This window comes from Macrobrachium nipponense, chromosome 14 (assembly GCF_015104395.2).
Source record: "Macrobrachium nipponense isolate FS-2020 chromosome 14, ASM1510439v2, whole genome shotgun sequence".
Taxonomy (NCBI): Eukaryota; Metazoa; Arthropoda; class Malacostraca; order Decapoda; family Palaemonidae; genus Macrobrachium; species Macrobrachium nipponense.
The window spans coordinates 21,996,933-22,016,932 of NC_087207.1; the positions used below are offsets into that span (position 1 = coordinate 21,996,933).

General features: G+C 35.8%; 1 protein-coding gene across 1 annotated transcript in view; it reads left to right on the top strand.

Annotated features, from left to right (window-relative positions):
• The window catches only part of LOC135226166 (uncharacterized), an 87,426-nt gene that overhangs the window by 14,049 nt on the left and 53,377 nt on the right, over positions 1-20,000 (top strand). The window lies entirely within an intron of this gene.

Consider the following 20,000-nt stretch of genomic DNA (forward strand, 5'->3'; position numbering starts at 1 on the left):
GCAAATTGGGATTCGAACTTTGGCCCTCTGGATAACATTTTCAGGTTCTCTCCAAAAGATCCAGCTGAGTTTCAGGGGAAGAGAGAGAGAGAGAGAGAGAGAGAGAGAGAGAGAGAGAGAGAAAAGGAAGTCAGTCAAGATTCAGATGTTTATCGACAAGATTTTCATTCAACCAACGCTTAAGAAGATTAAAGGAAGATTATCAGCGGGGGTGACCTAAATTGGCTTACCTGTGGATGGATCCCTTGGCATAAATACCACCTTTTCTGTAAACTTTTCTCATTCATACACCTGCAGAAGGAGACAGAAGTCTCTGAAATATAGTACTTTTCTCTCTATATTTTGGTGTTTTTATGGGCTCCTTTTATTAGATATATATATATATATATTATATATATATATTATATATATATATATATATATATATATATATATTTAATCATTAGCATTTTATGGCATATATGTAGCTCTCTCTCTCTCTCTCTCTCTCTCTCTCTCTCTCTCATGTCGTACCATAAAAAAAAAAGATATATATATTTAATACAAAAGCTATCAATTCCCAACGACGCCAAGATACAATAATTATTTCCTTTGAAAAATCGATTAAATTTTATACTGGAAAAAGTAATTCTTCCTGTCGCAATTAATCTAATTGTCTGTCCATAAGACATATATTCGATTAAGTCTGTCTTCTTCTGTCCCCATGAGATACATTTAATTGTCTGTCTGTCTCTTGTCTCTCTCTCTCTCTCTCTCTCTCTCTCTTCTCTCTCTCTCTCCACATTCCCTTTGTCACAGTCTGTTTGTCTAGCGAGGGGAGAACTGTCGTCATAATGAACGATATTAGCTGTGTCTGAGCTTTGTTTATTCAGCTTAAGTGGATCATTGTCTGGCAGCTGACATCTGTTGGTTGGGTCAAAGTGAAAAAACAAACAAATAAACAAACAAACAAAAACACAGCCTCAGTGATGTTATTCCAACAGTGGTTGGGACAGAAAAGAGCCAGTTGCCACGCAGAGAGAGAGAGAGAGAGAGAGAGAGAGAGAGAGAGAGAGAGAGAGAGAGGAGAATGCGGTGGATAGAATTAACAGAAGTGAGGTCAGGTACAGTAAGTTCCAGAAGTGAAGCGACAAATCTCAGAATTGATCGTACTTCTTTAGAAACTCGTGGGGTTGCCAGTTAGTATATTTTATTCCAATTATTGTCATCCTATTTATATGATAATACGTATCAGTGATTAACTGTATAAGCACAGAAAGTATTTCGCCAGTGAATGATCAATGTTAGTTCAATAGTTGTTTATTAAATGGAAAGAAAATTCCCCATAGAATCATCTGCGGCTCTCAATGTGTGATAACAAGTGTTCACCATAGAGTGACAGCAGGAACCGAGTGCATAACCATTGGCCTAATATAATTTGTAAATTAACTTTCGACTTTTATAGCGTTATATCGAAAGTTATTATGATTTCTTTTGATAAAGCACTGAGAAGTTTAGCATCTGATTAAGTGAAATATAAATAAGACAAAAGTTAGTGTAAAAAAAATCCCAAGTATATGCGCGTTTAGCGTTGGCTACATGGTTAGGCCTATTTCAAGAATCAAGGAAATATATTTTCCAGCTTGTTAGATAATAATTTAATCGAATTCCTCAATTGTGCAAATTTTTGCTCGTGGAATTGCGTTCAGGGTGGCATCAAATAAGTATTTTCGTAGGTTTCCACCTTTTTTTTCAGTGCAAAAATGAAACTATTCGTGTCCATACGATCCGGAGTGTGAATATGCTAGGCGAGCATTATTTTAATTCGAGTATATCCTGTTGTGCTCTCTCTCTCTCTCTCTCTCTCTCTCTCTCTCTCTCTCTCTCTCTCTCTCAGGACCTTTTCATCTAGTCAGGAATAACCAGAGGCCTGTTTTAAGAATCGAGCACTAGGCCTATTGGCCATGCTCGGTACTTTTGATATATATATTATATATATATATATAGATATATATATATAATATATATATATATATATATATATATATATATATATATATATATATATATATATATATATATATATCCCGAAAAACTCATACGTTTCTGTTACACAATAATGCTTGACTGGATCGAACTGATTACTGGTGGTCCGTGGAAATATTAATTTAGGTGATATCACTCCCTTATGATACGCCCACTTACGCAAATTCAGTCTTAAATTTCACGGTTGGAATATGATTCGAAGATTTGAGGTAAAAGGTTGAAGTGAAAAAGGCGGAGTTAAGATTGTGGGTAGAGGTAGAGGTAGAGGGGGGGAGGGGTGGTTGGGGTCTGTCGTCTCCCTACTCAACCACTTGGTGATTTTACGGGTGTTCTGGTTCCTTGCGACTGTCTTTCTTATTTATTATATAGCGAGTCTGTTTCCCAGGTGCAAGGACAGGTCCAGGTGTCTGTCCTGATGGTTCTATCTTTGCCTAAATAACAGACAGTGGCCTTGCATTGTAAGCCTTGCTATGCCCGGAACTAGGCCTAGTCACCTGACGGTAGCATCAGCAGTTAGAGCCTTTCTCGAATATGGTGTTTTATGTTCGGTTCTAGAAGCTAGAATCAGAACTACCAACCACGCCCAACTTCTCTATTGAATCTAAGTGCATTCATGGTTGATTATGTTTAATGTCGCGGAGATTTTCCCTTTACATTTTATTGATACTTGCATGGTTTTATGCATCTTCGCTAAAATAATTGATAATAAACTATGATATTAAATATTTGTTTCCACATTGCTCGAAGGTTACATTGTAATTGTTGGTTATCCTGTGTTGAACGAAAATTTCAAATTGTTTCGTTTCTTTAATTTGAAGTAATTACTATACTTTAAAATAATTACTATTACCGTAATTTTTTCTTATGATTGTTATATATATCATAGATTTGATATTTGTGCATCATATGTTAGCTTTATTTTGCTTGATAGAGCTTTCACTGTAGAAAAAGAAGGTTTTCCAGCTACGAGTTGTATAGTTGCCAGTTAGTGAATTTTGAATGAAATCTTCTGAAATTTGTCGCTTCATTTCTGGAACTTACTGTACAGACGGCCAACGAAGAATTGGCGTAAGTTTTTTCTTAATTCATTGTTCGTTATGGAAATATTGCCATATGCAGGTGCCAGATTATTATTTACTTAACAAAATAACATTTCCTTTCAAAGGTGCTATACTTGAAATGAATTACATTAGAACTGAGTAGACTTATTCAATGTATTAAAGATAATTATTTTGCAAAGTAAGGAAAATATATACCAATGGGTCCACGATTTCTAATTTTATCTCACTCTAGCTTCGTGACAGCGTACCGAAGATTTTGAAGTTGGCTTTGCTGCCGCTCGAGTCTTGACTCAACTTATCATACTGCGCTGGGGGGTGTTGTCATTTCGTCTCTACAGCCGATAAAATAATACATCAAGCGTTAACATTCTTTGAAAACGATATTTAGTTAAACTAATTTTGTCCTTGATCAATAAAATAATTTTGCATGACACATTTAGGCGGCCTGAAACTGGACTTCTGATTTTCCCACATGATTTGCCTAGGTCTATTTTTCAGCAGTATACTCTCTCGGATATGTAATATTAATGAATATGTTTAAATCGACAATATATGATATATATATATATATATATATATATATATATATATATATATAATATATATTATATATTTCTGCTTTATTTGACTATTCCCGTTATTCTTGTTTTATTAGCCATGTTCGCCTTTAGTCTTATCCTTTTTCATAATTGCTTAACATAATTAACTCAGACCTAGTAATTCAAAGTCAAAAAGCAATCATAAAAAAATCAACGAATATAATTCAGTCTTATTTTTTATCGAATTCCTTGCATATCATCCTGTTTCATTTGGACACCTTGGAAAGCTGTGGGAGTCAAAACTGACGAATACATTAAGATAGACTTATTTTCCTTAAAGCTTTCTTAGGTTGATCTTTTTGTAGCTATTCATTTCTTCTAAATATAAATTAATTCAAATTAGTTTTCACATGTATACCTACTAGACCTACTACCATAAGCATATTATAAGTAGCTGAAAGGATAAGAAAATATTGAAAGGTAACGTTCTCGTTTGAGTCTATTTCAGGTTTTTTTTTTTTTCAAGAAAAACCTACTGCTTTAATCAAGGGTTGCTCTTTGACGGCTACAGGGTGTGACACGAGTGTATACACATATTTAGTGGGATGAAAGATAAAGTTTCTTTGAACAGAAAATATTTTATAAACATGCATTTTAAGGCGTCCGTTGTCGGTGCGGGGAATTTTAAAATAACCGTTATCATTAGTGATGCTTTCACGAGATGGAGTTTCGTAGTGAGAAGTCGGATCTAGTCGCTGAGATGTAAAGAAGAGCGAGGAGGTGGCGTATAGGAGTGATTGGAAGGATTAGGCCGATGTTAAAGTATCTCCCAATAAAATGTATTCTTTAGGTTTTGAAGAAAAAAATGCATGCATCATTGAAACCGTTTCCCTCCCTATCCGTGATATTCACCGGCCACCGATAAAAAACAAAACAAAAAGAGGAAGCCTAACTGAATCTCTCATCCATCAAAGATAAGCTTGCTTATTCATTAGACTTATTCATTAGACAACTATCAAAGACTTCAAGTGTAGATTTAAAAATCTAAAGTATTCATCAGACACCAGTCATAAGCGTAGAGCTAGTTATGATTCCTGGTTCAGCAATGTCGTGACAAGGCACTAGAATTCAAAGTTCACAAATGAATGTTGCTCAGCAACATTTACACTACTGTATTGTCTTGCTCTCATGTGGTGCTTCGAGGTGTTCCACCTCTAGGCCCATGTTCTAAATTTTGCCGTTCTTTAAACAATTTTATTCATCTATGTATGATTCTCTCCGGTTTATTAAGCTTTCTTGATATCTCTCCAACAGGAACTTGCACCGAATGCAGTGCAATGATTCTCTCGCTCATCGAGGGAAGTTTCTTAGACCGATAAATGACACATTGACGTTAGATTCCCGTGCACATAACATCAAAGCAATAGAGTGAGTCGCCTGGTTCACACTGTTTAAGATATAGTTTTTTTTTCTTTTTGTTTTTAAATTTGATAGCATTTTGTTGAGATTCCAATGTTTTCTGTAAAATTTAACAAATGGAATATTCAACTACCTTCAACAATTAATATTTGAAATGATAATTTAAGGACTATGTTTTATGCGATACTACTATGGATAGGTGTCTCCTATCTATTTGGTAATGTTATATCTATGGTTGTGATATGACGTTTTTTATCACTTCGTTTCGTTCATGTCAATTTTGCTCTATGGAAGATAGTTTTAACACAATAACATATCATAATGTTTTAAAGATATCAGTGACTGTTTTTAAACGTCATACACATGATTTCTTCCATCTTTGCAAAAGAAAAATAGATAAATAAGGCATGAATCGTGCGTCAGGCAGGTGAACGAAATTTATGAAACTCTGCCACGAGTTTTTTGGCCGACAGTACTATAAATAAATTAGAATAGAAAATTTAAGCCAAGGTTCCAGCGCTGGGACCTATGAGGTCATTCAGCGCTGAAACGGAAATTGACAGTGAGGAGGTTTGAAAGATGCAGCACTACGGAAATAATTGTTAGAGAGGGTGGACAGCCGATGGAAGAATGAGAATATGAAAGGAGATACAGTTAAAGTGGTGAACCAGGTTTTCGCTGTAGCTGGTGTGTTTGTGTATGTGTGTTTTTTTTTTTTTGACACTCGGAAATCATACATCGTGAATTATATTGTTCCCTGAATTATAAGTGACACTGCGTTGTATATTGCTTAATGGAAAGAGAGAGAGAGAGAGAGAGAGAGAGAGAGAGAGAGAGAGAGAGAGAGAGAATAATAATCCTGTCTGTAAGCACATAATGAATATTAGTTTAGAGAGAGAGAGAGAGAGAGAGAGAGAGAGAGACAGAGAGAGAGAGAGAGAGAGAGAGAGAGAGTTTTTTTAATATGCAGAAACGTAAGTTCTTTATACACCAATCGAATTACCACAAAGTAAAATAAATTATTCTTTTAAAAATTTACTGAGCACTCAGATTTTGTACATAAAATGTACGTGGACACCCACCAACCTAACCGACGTGATAGTGGTTCATAATAAACTTAAATAAACATACACCTAGACCTCACCACACAAAAAAATTGGATAACTGTTGATATAAATGTAAAATCGATCAAATATATTTCAAAAACGCTAACAGAAATCATGGGGGTCCAACGATTACAAAAATAAATAAATAAATAAATAAAAAATGCATGCGATATAAATTGGTTTTATGCTGATATATATAAACGAATTACCTTTACTCCCGACGAACTGTGAAAATTCGTCGGCGTTATTTCAATTTCAAAGCGAATTCCAACCTCATGCATAAGTTTCTCGCTCTCTCTCTCTCTCTCTCTCTCTCTCTCTCTCTCTCTCTCTCTCTCGCGCGCGCGCGCGCGCGCGCGCGCGCGAATGTATAAATAAATGGACGCTGAATTTCGTGGTTAATTTATCTATGCAGCTATGATTTTCACACATAATATATACATGTATATTTATATATATATGTATATATATATATATATATATATATATATATATATATATATATATATATATATTTATATATCATATGTTTGTAAAAACGTGATATATATATACATATATATATATATATATATATATATATATATATATATATATATATATATATATATATATATATATATATATATTATATATATATATATTATATATATAAGTATAAAGTGGCAGATTAAACCCTACTCTGGTTTAAAGGTCCTTAGCTTTAAACCAGTGTGCTTTAATGGGCCTTTTATACACCCGAAACGTATCCTGTTTTAACAGAATATAGATATATATATATATATATATATATATATATATATATATAGTATATATATATATATAATAGGATCCTATCTCAAATGTCTTATGTTTACCTTCTACTGTAAATATCGTGACTGTTTTTGTTCAGAAACAAGAAAATGAATAAACTAAATATTGTTTTTAACACAAAAAATAAACAAATCAAATAAAAATAAAAATATATAAAATAAAAAAAAAACATAAAAAGAAAAGCCTCTTTAATATTTGCATAAATATCAAACTATTCAATTCCGAACTTATTTTAGCAGGGAGAAATTTTAGCGTCTGTCAAGTTCACTGTCAAACCGTTGGTTAATTTCAAAATCAAAACTTCAGTCAACTTCACTATCAAAACGTCAGTCGATTTCACTATCAAAAGTCAGTTAAACTTCATTATCAAAACTTCAGCCTATTTCAATATAAAAAATTCATTCAACTTCACTATCAAAACTTTAGTCAAACTTCACAATCAAAACGTCAAGCAATTTGATTATCAAAACTTCAGTTCAACTTTACAATAAACACGTCAGTCATTTTTCACTATCAAAACTTCAGTCACTTCATTATCAAATCAACAGTTATTTTCACTACCAAAAAGTCATTCAATTTCACTATCAAAACTTCAATCTACTTCACTATCCAAAAAAACCTCAATCCACTTCAAGGGTTTATTTAACACCAGAGGTGGTTGAAAAGGTCTCACAGCAATTAAGAGAGAGAGAGAGAGAGAGAGAGAGAGAGAGAGAGAGAGAGAGAGAGAGAGAAGAGTTGGATGGTGAAATGTCAAACCTAAGCCGATATATATTACCGCCGTTGATACGTTAAATCGTTTTTTTGTTTTGCCTTGTCACTGTATATTCTAAAATAAATGAAGAACAAGATTGCTAATGAATAGTTTATATGCGTTTTTCGTTCCCCAATTGAAGGGGAACCTGATGTTATTTGTTTGTAAACTGATAATGATTATACTCATCCCTGTCGGAACCGAAACGAAATGTTTTATAGTTACTGGCCCCTCTGCAAGATAAGAAAAAAAAAAAAATAAAATGAATATAATGAATAAATATGATAATAAATAAATAAATACATAAATAAATAAATATAAATATAATAAACTATCGAAAAAGAGATACTTTGTTTGTTAATGGTCCCTCACCAAGAAAAGTAAAAAAAAAAAAAAAAAAATATTCGAAAAACGAGATATATGGGGTTAATGGCCTCCCCAAGTAAAAAAAAGAAATTGAAACTAGATAGTTTTGGGGTAATGACCTCAAAAGAAAAAGAAAAAGAAATAATACAAAAAAACTGTCGAAAACGAGATGTTTTAGGGCAATGGCCCTTCGCTAAACCCCCCCCAACCCCCCCCCCCCCCCCCCCCCCCCACCCCCCAAGGAAAAAAAAAACACATATGTACAAATCCTGACTTAAAAAAAAAAAAAAAAAAACAAAAAAAAACTTCATCTACAACAAAATCGGCTCTGAAAAAAACGAACCAATCACTAAAAACCCGCTGGAGAAACAACACTTCTGTGTTCCACTAATTTTAAGAGAACGATCTCAAAGGGGGGGGGGGGGGCTCAAAGGGGAACCGTTGTATTTGTGTGGAACAAAACTGAAAAAGCTTATAAATATTCTTCCCTGGACCTATCTTAGCCTAAGGGGCAATGTTCCTAACCTGTCCAAAGGAATAGTCCTTAACTTCCTTTAGTAATATATCGTGTCCCTAACCCATCAAAAGTAAGTGTCCTTAACTTCCTTTAGTATTTAGTACTACATTGTGTCCCTAACCCATCAAAAGGTAGTGCCCTTAACTTCCTTTAGTACTACGTCGTGTCCCTGACCCATCAAAAGAAAGTGTCCTTAACCTCCTTTAGTACATTGTGTCACTAAGCTATCAACCGGAACTGTTCTTAACTTCTTGCCGTGTCCCTATCAAAAGGAACCATGTCCTTAACCTGTCAAAAAGATCAGTGCCCTTAACCTTTCAAAAAAAGAACAGTGTCCTTACCCTTTCAAAAAGAACCACGTCCTTAACCTCTCTTTACCCATCCTAAGTGGGGGGACTATATATACTATCAAGACTAATTAATTTATTAAATTATAAAATGTCATTACCGACAGGGTAACAGACTCACCATCGACTCCACAGCCTTCATTCTCTTCCATTTAAATTCCCGAACCATCTCTGGAGAGGACTATCACAGTCTCTCCTTACATTCCCATCCAGAATTCAGATTCCGGAATGAGTAGGAACAACGAACACTGACACTGTAGGACGTTGGTCCTTCGAATATGTTTGGATAATTATTTCTGCAAATGTGTAGTACAACTCTGGCAACTTATAGACGCCATTTGCAGGTAATGACACCTTTATCTTAAAGTATTATTTCTCTAAAAACACGTGACAAATACGCCAAGAATCACACGAGACGACTTTTACCTCCAACAGCCATATATAAACTGGACGTCGCTTATCGGCTGAAGACAGCTTTAGAAGATCCTGGAGTCGTGAAGACGTCTTCAAGAAGACGATTAAACACAAAGGGCATTCCTCTAAAATTCTTGGTATGGGTATCAGTAAGGGAAAGAATATGGGTATGGTATGGGTATGTTATGGATATGAGTATGGGTATGGTATGGTACAAATATGGGTAAGGTATGGGAATGGGTATGATACAGATATGAGTATGAATATGGTATAGATATGGTATGGTTATGTTACGGGTATGGGTATGGTACTGTATGAGTTATACGAGTATGGTACAATATGTGTATTATATGGATGGGTAGGGCTGATTGGGTACCGGTATGGGTATGGGACTGATATGTACAGGTCATGGTATGGATATGAGCATGGGTATCAATATCGGTATGGTAGGGGTATGGGTATAGGTAAGGGTATGGTGCAGATATGGGTTTGGAATGGATATGGGTATGGTAGGGGTATCAGTATGGGTATGGGTGTATGATATGGGCATGGGTATATATATATATTATATATATATATATATATATATATATATATATATATATATATATAAGTCTTATCACATACCGTGATTCATATACATATATCGAACTACAAATGTCCTTTAATATCTAATTCGCTCTACCTCGGAATTAATATATTTTCATATATGCTTAACCGAGGGGGAATTTATTAAGCGATAATAGAATTGGCGATCGACAGGCGCGAACCAGCGACCTCCCAATTCCAGGACTGGCAGTGAAGCCTTAACCACCCCGACAACCCTTTTCTCTACTCCCCGAGATTAATTGAATCATCAGCCAAGTTTCTTGAGAACACAAAAATAAATAAATAAAATAATACAAAGCATCCTATTAAAAAAAATAAATCCCCTGCACCGGGATTCTGGGCCAACCAAGGGGAATGTTACCTCGACAGATTCCCGAGAATGCTTGAAACTGAGGTCTAAGCGATTATGGGAATAGCAAGTTGACGGGACAGGTTGCGAATAAGGACGAACCCTTGAGAGAGAGAAAGAGAGGATTTCATGCACGTGTTCAAGTGCCCAAATTGATAGATAATTTAAATCACGTTTTACTTAATATCTCTCGTATATTATATATATATATATTATATTATATATATATATATATATATATAGATACATAGATATATATATTCTATAAACATTAATTTGGTATATTTCCTTCCAACCATAAATTTCAAAAACAAAATTTTACCTTTATCTGATTTCCATGACTGATTAATTATAATATTCCCAATCGTAAAGGGATATACCTGAAGATACCCTGAAGGATTACTTAAGAATATACCTTGAGGATTTCCATATGAATTCCTTGGAAGGTTTCCTATGATATCCTTGAAGGTTTTCCTATGGATTACCTTGAAAGGTTCCTTAAGATCCTTGAAGGATCCCTTAAGATACCCTTTAAGGATTCCTTGAGATATGCTTGAAGGATTCCTTAAGATATCCTAGAAGGATTCCTTAACATATACCTTGAAGGATTCCATGAGATATCCTTCACTCTGCACATTGCCACCGAGGGAAACCATAAGTGGCAACTTTCGTCTTTGACCAATCTCGGTGTTGTGTCGATCTTGTCGAAATGTGAGCCAAGTGGTTTGTCTTATTTTTACATAAGTGAGGAGAGTGTCCCTGGAAATTGTGTTTTATTTATTACTTGGAGAAGAAGAAGAAGAATCTCTTGTTGTTGCTTACGAGAAGCTTAGCTTAATAACGTTAAGGAAAGTAGGTAAAAGAACAATTGACAGGGGAGAGATAAAACGTCGTTTGTTTTTACTCAAATCAAGTAAGGTGCTTTCAAAGAGTTGGTATTTTTCGTTCTTGCTTCGAGGTCATTAAGCGCTCACACGTAAATCGACAGGGAGGAGGATTGGAAGGTGTAACAGGAGGGAAAACCTCGCAGATGCGCCATGAAAGAATTGTTAGAGAGTGAAAAGGCAAGTGGAAGGAAGAGAATATGAACGGAGGTACAGTAAAAGGAACGAAAGGGGTTGCAGCTAGGGGCTGAAGAAGGGACGCTGCAAAGAAGCTTAAGTAATGCTTACAGTGGATTAAGTGAGGTGCACCGGGAGCACTACCCAACTACAGGTATGATCAATGTTTACTTACACATGAATCTGGAAATACCTGGCGTTAATCTGACCTCATTTTTTTGTAGCTTAACAAAGTAGGAGGTTGTCGTAAACCTCTCGAAGGTTAGCAAGTGCTAATTATGAAGACAATCCTCAATCGCGCTCAAATCACGAGCGCTTGAACTTGAATCAACAAAGCAGACTGCGACAAAGTCTAGTCATTAGACACTAATTGAGTCGGCCAATTTAAGACTCATTATTTTGCCTTCATATGAGTAGACTCGGGTCCTTGGGAGTTACGCTTCTTCCCTAGGAAGACCGACCCTAATTTCTCCTCGGCCCAAGTGGTCCACAACTACCGCGACGCCAGGTGATGTCAACAAATCAGAACTGAATTTATCATGATTATTCTAAGCGTTATGAAGTAAGGATAACTTTTTTCTTCAAAAATTCTTTACCTAATAATGAAAATTTATAAATAAATAATGCGCATGTTAAGCAGTAAAGAACAATTACTTGTATCAAATATAGCGCAATTGTGCTAACATTAGTTGGTGAATCACGCAACTATTTGGCCGTAGATTTCAGCACACGACCCGAGTAAGCTGAAGGTCGGATCACGCATTGTTACTCTCAATGTCCCTTTCAGCTGTGAATGACCTAATCATCGGTTTAAGCGCTTGGCCTAAACTTTATATTTCATTCCATTATATTCATAGTTTTTTTTTTTTGTTTTTTTTTTTTTTTTTTTTTTTACTAATTTTCATTTCTTTCATTCGATTCGGCCTACGAACTGAGGAATGTCGAACGGGACATCTGTGTTTAAATCTTTTGTTTTACCTTAAACAAACAACAAAATTCCTTTTCCTTGAGCGGCAGAAGACGTCTGTCAGATTCTCTCAAGAGGCGTCGCTCGAACTTTTCCCTTCCGAGGATTTTTAAGAGTTGGCGAACTAATTACCATATTCAAGGTTTTCATTACAAAGTTTTTAACGATTATCTGATTTCACCAACTTGTGATTTTTCTTTTTTTGAGGTTCCTTCTCCCACCATCCGTGTTTTTCCGCCTAATATGCATATGCATATATGTATATATATATATATATATATATATATATATATATATATATATATATATGCGTGTGTGTGTAAATAAATTCTGCTGTAAAACAGGATACGTCCCAAGTATGAAAGGCCCATTAAAACACTCTGGTACAAAGCTAAGGGCTATATTTCGGTGGGCTAACTTCCACCCTTGTCAAGCGTGAATGACTACTTCATAGGGGTAGAATTTAGTCCACCGAAATACAGTCCTTAGGTTTAAACCAGAGTATTTTAATGGATCTTTATACTTGATATATATATATATATATATATATATATATATATATGTATATATATATATATACATATATATATATATATATATATATATATAATATATATATATATATATACATCGAATGAGTCTGCGCCTTCCAACCCTTCTAAGAATGGATCGTTTTTATACTTGATATATATATATATATATTATATATATATATATATATATATATATATATATATATATAGTATATATATATATATATAGATATATACATATACTATATATATATATATATATATATATATATATATATATATATATATATAATATATATACATCGAATTGAGTCTGCGCCATCCAACCCTTCTAAGAACAGAAACGGTTGGGTCATTGACAAATTAAATGACCCAAATAAAACTTGACTGAGCATTGACAGGGATAAGAAAAATGTATGCAAATTTATTCCCTATTTGTCATTCTACAAATCTTATTTATAAGGCCTGGTTGCTCCTTCTCTCTCTCTCTCCTCTCTCTCTCTCTCTCTCCATCTCAAAAAAATGAGATTTAGCAGACCTTAAAAACTCTGTCTCTCTCTTTCAAAATAAAAAATATATGTAAATACATTAAAATGAAAAAATCATCGCGATTTAGTAGTCCTTAAAAACTCGTCTCTCTCTCTATCTATATATCTTTTTTCTCTCTCTCTTGGAACAACGGCAATATTTCATAAAATCCAATTTGTTTTGGGATGTTTTCACTAAAACAGGATATTTGTTCTCTCTCTCTCTCTCTCTCTCTCCCTCTCTCTCTCTCTCTCTCTCTCTCTCTCTCACTCAACCCAAAGTGGGAAATTGCTCCCCAACTTAAATGATCGAGAGCAAATTGGGATTCGAACTTTGGTCCTCTGGATAACATTTTCAGGTTCTCTCCAAAAGGTCTAGTTGAGTTTCAGGAGAGAGAGAGAGAGAGAGAGAGAGAGAGAGAGAGAGAGAGAGAGAGAGAGAGAGAGAGAGAGAGAGAGAGAGAGAGAGAGAGAGAGAGAGAGCTTGGATGGTGAAATGTCAACCTAACCGACACCGTTTGATACGTACTCGCTTTTTGTTTTGCCTGGTCAATGATATTCTAAAATAAATGAAGAACAAGATTGCTGATGAATAGTTTATATGCGTTTTTCGTTCCACAAACTGAAAGAGAAACGTAATGCATTTGTTTGTAAACTGAATAATGATTATACTCATCCCTGTCGAAAACGAAATGTTTTGGGGTTAATGGCTCCTCCGCGAGATAAGAAAAATATTAATTAAATAATAAATAAATACATAAATATGTAAATAAAATAAAATATAACTGTCGAAAACGAATATTTGGTTAATGGTCACTCACCAAGAAAAGTAGAAAAAAAAAATATCCCCGAAACGAGATATGGTAGGATAATGGTTCCCCACCCCCCTTCCCCCCCCCTCCCCCCCCAAAAAAAATGTCGAAAACAAGATATATGGGGTTTAATGACCCTCCCCAAGTAAAAAAAAAAAAAAAAAAAAAAAAAACGAAAACTAGATGTTTTTTGGGTAATGACCCTCAAAAAGAAAAAGAAATAATTTAAAAAAAATTTCGAAAACGAGATGTTTTAGGGACAATTGCCCCTTTGCTAAACGCCAACCCCCCCCCCAACCCCCCTCCCCCCCCCCCTCCCCCCCAAGGAAAAAACAAAAAAACACACACACGTACAAATCCTAAACTTAAAAGAAAAGCAAAAAAAAAAGCTTCATCTACAACAGAATCGGTTCTGAAAAAAAAACAACCAATCACTAAAAACCCGCTGGAGAAACAACACTTCTGTGTTCCACTAAATTTAAGGGAACGATCTCAGAGGGGCACAAAGGGGAACCGTTGTATTTTGTGTGGAACAAAACTGAAAAACCTTATAAATCTTATCTTCCCTAGACCTACCTTAGCCTAAGGGCCAATGTTCCTAACCTGTCCAAAGGAACAGTCTTTAACCTTTCTTTAGTACTACATAGTGTCCCTAACCCATCAAAGGAATTGTCCCTAACTTCCTTTAGTACTACATCGTGTCCCTGACCCATTAAGGAAGTCCTTAACTTCTTTAGTAATATCGTGTCCCTAACCCAGCAAAAAGTAAGTGTCCTTAACTTCCTTTAGTATTTAGTATACATTGTGTCCCTAACCCATCAAAAGGTAGTGCCCTTAACTTCCTTTAGTACTACATCGTGTCCCTGACCCATCAAAAGAAAGTGGCTTAACCTCCTTTAGTACATTGTCACCCCTATCCTTATCACCGGAACATCAAAAAGGAACGTTCTTAACTTCTTGCCGTGTCCCTATCAAAAGGAACCATGTCCTTAACCTGTCAACAGGACCGTGCCCTTAACCTTTCAAAAAGAACCACGTCCTTAACCTGTCTTTACCCATCCTAAGTGGGGGGACTATATATAATTATCAAGTTTGATTATCTAAATTATATAATGTCATTACTGACAGACTCACCATCGACTCCACAGCCTTCATTCTCTTCCATTTAAATTTCCGAAACATCTCTGGAGAGACTGTCACGGTCTCTCCTTGACATTCCCATCCAGAATTCAGATTCCGGAATGAGTAAGAGAAACGAACACTGACACTGTAGGACGTTGGTCCTTCGAATATGTTTGGATAATTATCTGCAAATGTGTAGTACAACTCTGCAACTTATAGAACGCCATTTGCAGGTTATGACACCTTTATCTAAATAAGTATTATTCTCCAAAACACGTGACAAATACACCAGGAATCACACGAGACGAACTTTCACCTCCAACAGCCATATATAAACTGGACGTCGCTTATCGGCTTCGGCGCCACCCGTTTCCACCCTGAGGAACTCCCAAAGCCAGTTGCCAGTTATGCTATAAAATGCGAATTGCTCGATGTGCGATGTAATAAATTCGAATAATATCAATGTTTTAATGTAATGCGCTCCTAATAAATGATAAATTGAGTAGGTATACAATATTTTATCAATGCATTGAAGTAATACACTCAAATTTACAGCGTCCCTTCGGCAAATAGCTGTAATCCTCTCATTCCTTTCGCTGTACCTCCGTTCATATTCTCTTTCTTCCTATTTTGCTTTCCTGAATCCTCTCCTAACAATTGTTTCATAGTGCAGCTGCTTTGAGGTTTTCCTCCTGTTATGCCTTTAAAGCATTTTTATACTTTCAAATTCTCTTTCAACGTAAAATGACTGTATGTTACGTATATATATGAAACGTAATATTTATAGCTCAATTGATTTGGCGCAGGGTTTTTTGAAAGTAGCAAGGAATATACCACTTTTTCAGTGCCCAAGGGACACTATGAATTTACGCGAATGCCTTTCGGTTTATCGAGCAGTCCGATGACCTTTACCAGGTTGGTGAACACAGTTTTGCACGGGTTATTGGGCAAAAATGTTTTTGTGTATATGGATGACATCCTGGTGCGCAACAGACACGATCGCGCAACACCTGGAAGTGCTTACAGAAGTACTTAGGAGGCTTAGATTAGCGGGGGTTGAAATTAAGCTAGCCAAGTGTTCGTTCTTAAAAAGCAGATCACATATCTAGGCCACGTCATATCTAAGAAGGGGTTAGAGTAAATGACGATAAAGTCAAAGCAATAGCGAATTTTTTTGCACCATCAGGTCAAAGAAAGAGATTAAGACATTCCTGGGTATCGCCAGTTTCTTAAGTAGGTTTGTGAAAGGGTTCTCTAATATAGCAGCTCCCCTAACTGATGTATTGCGGGAAGACGTTCAATTTCAGTGGAAGGAACCCAAGGCGGAGAGTTTCAAAAGCTCGAGGACGCGCTAATGATCCCCCTGTTTTGAAGTTTCCAGATTTTAGGGAACCTTTTACATTAGTGACTGATGCAAGCCAGGAAGGTATAGGTGCTTGCCTTATGCAAAAGTTCGATGGGAAATTCCATCCCATAGCTTTTTATAGCAGGAAGTTCAGGACAAAGGGCAGCAACGAGTGATCCATGGCGACCATAGATAAAGAAGCCTTTGCAATAGTGTCGACCTTAGTTCATTTTAAAATGTTACTGATGGGGAATAAAGTAGAAGTTCTTACAGACCACAAGCCATTATTAGATCTTTTTAATAAACCCGATTTGTCGCCTAAAAGAGCTCGATGGTTTTTAACTATCAGAGATTTTGATGCAAAGCTCAAATATATAGAGGGCAAATTTAACGTAGTTGCGGATGCTCTCAGTAGGAGTTTTCACGACACGGAAGGATTCCAAGTCGCGCAAGTCACTAGCGAGGCCATACAATGGGATATACCTCTCATAGAGCAAAGGCAAGATGAAGACGAGATTCTAGCAGATGCAAAAGCGATTTCTAAGAGGGGAATTAGTTAGGAAACATTATAAGTTGCCTTTTTCGGGTTTGGAGTTAGAAGGTAATCTATTGGTTAGGAAAATTAAATATAAGTTGAGAACCAGTGAAAGTAAAGGAGATACGACACAGATCGTAATTCTGAAAGTCCTAATTCCAGTGGTTTTGGATATAGTTCATTGCAGGTTCGGTAGTCCACACTTGGGAATAGAAAAAACGTATGATGAGGTTCGTGCTAAATACATTTGGAAAAGCATGGGGAAAGATGTGGAAAATTGTGTAAGGAATTGTACGGTGTGCAACGCATGTAAGTCTGCAAGGACAACTTCATGCAAATTAAGATCGTATCCTTTACCGAGTAGACCTTTTCAGAGAATACATATGGATATCCTGGGGAATTTTTGTGAGTCTAGGTATGCGAACAAGTACTTGTTAGTGATAATAGATGAACTTACAAGGATAGTTTTCCCACTTAAGCATGAAACGACTGAAGAAGTAGCCATAGCGTTTTTCAATGGAATCATTTGCTTTGCAGATATGGCTCACCCAAAGTTCTATTTACTGACAATGGAAGAGAATTTGTGAACAAAACCTTGGAATGTTTAGCTGAAGTCATGGGGATACAGAAAGTAACAATTATTCCATACAGACCCGAGGCTAATGGGTTGTGCGAACGAGCAAACAGGAAAGTGCTCGAGGCTCTCAGGAAAACTGTAGGTGGTAATGATAAGAATTGGGACAGATATGTTAATGTTGTTAGACATAGTATTAACACTATGGTTAGTGATTCCATTAAAATGTCCCCATTTGAAGCTTTGTTTGGTTGTCCAGCACGAGGCACACTTGATTTGCTAACTATACCTCATCATGGGGAGGATACGATCGGCGTTGGTATCCATAGTGAGAGAGAGACATGCTCGTCTCAGCCGTAATCTCGAATCCACAACCAGAGATATGGTACAGAAGAGTAATAGTAAAACATCTGATCCCAAGATCAATGTCGGAGATAAGGTATTTTTAAAACTCTACGTGTGAAATGAACTAAATTACAAATTAGGCCCGAAGTTTGAAGGTCCTTTTAAAGTCATTGAAGAGAAAATTGGAAAAAAATTTGTAGTCTTAGAGGAAAAAACATGTCGGTCGAGGTTAACACATCTCAAAATTGAAAAGAAGTGGTTGTGGTGATTAATATACTGTCGCGCAATTGCATTTTTTTTTCTTTTTTTTTTCTTGCTGTCTGTTTTTTTGCAATTTGGTGGCGGAATGCTTTTACGTTTTTTTTTCTCTTTTATTTCCTTCTACTGTTCTTTTTCTTACTATGCGCAAATCTGTGGCATTTTGGCGTGAGATTTCTCGGTTAATTTTACGTGGGAAGTTGTTGAAGTACGGCAAATTTTTGTTTTAGCTGAATAACGTGATGATAAACATGTGATTATTCCTGTGTGTATGATATTTGGGCTGAATTTTTGTGGTTTCACGAGGCGAATAGATGACATTGGGGTTTTATATAATTCGGGTAATGTCGTGGGGAGTTATGATTTAAGGACAATTTTTTAAGGGGCGGATGATTTTTTTTTGTGTGGGGTTATTAATTAAATGGAGGAAATATTTTTATCACTGGAGTGGTGTTATTATTAAGATGGTGATTTATATATATATATATAAGGAGATGGCATTAATCCTTGGGGGGGGGTGACTTTCTTTTTTTTGGTGGTATATAATTATGGAATTGTTGAGTTTACCGTAGTTTTTTTATCCCGAATAGGAGATAATTTTTATATAATTGGGCAGTATCGTTTGGGAAGTTATGTTTTTGAGGACATCTTGGAGCAGCTTGGTCATGTCCTGGAGATAATTTTGTGATATGGTGCTGATGTTGGTTTCAGTATAGAACATTTTTTTGAGAATCGTGAGTTTCTGAAGTTGCGAGTCTGACTATGCTGCAGTTCGAACCACCTGAGGTGTTCACAGGTGGATTTTTTGCTAATGATGCTGTAATGAATCCGGTTGCAGATTTTTCCCTTTGGAATTGATTACTCGAGGATTTGCACTGTTCTCATAGATGTTGATTATGTTTCTTTTCCTCTTATGTGCACTGTGTAATGGCGAAAGTTCACTTATTATTGTTGTTATTATTCTTTTTTTTTCTTTTCTTCTTTTCTTACAAGAGATGTTGTAATGGGGGTTAAGCTGTAAATAGCATTTCTATTTAGATAGGAGATATAATTTGTCGGGGTATGTGGGTTAGATAGAAGAGGTGTTAGTGTTCGGCATTATATTTTATGGAGGTTAGTTATACAAACCATAAAAGGGGTTTTTGCTGTTAGACATTACGGGTTCTCTTTTGATAGCGTGTTTTTCAGAATGGGATTATTTTGAGGATTCAGTGGGTAAAGAGATATTTGTTTAGCGAGGAATTTTTAATATTTGACTAGTAGATTGAATATATTAATTAATGACGAATTTGGGGGTAAAGTTATTTTATGACCATGTAGACCTTTTAAATACGGAACCACAATGACTTTTAGAGAATTCCCAACTTTACATGATATGGTCGATGGAAACGACTTTGTTCTACAGTACCAGAGGTCGAGTCGAGTCTACACACGAATGGCGTTTCTGTGGACTGCCTTTGCAAAGGATGAGATGTTTTCGGTATATCGTCTCAGGATACGTTCTGGGATAAATCAGGAGTCTACAATCTTCGATGAGGCGGGTGCGATTAGCACTTGCATGGAAGTCACGGGATATATCCTTGACAACGGGGTGGTGACCAC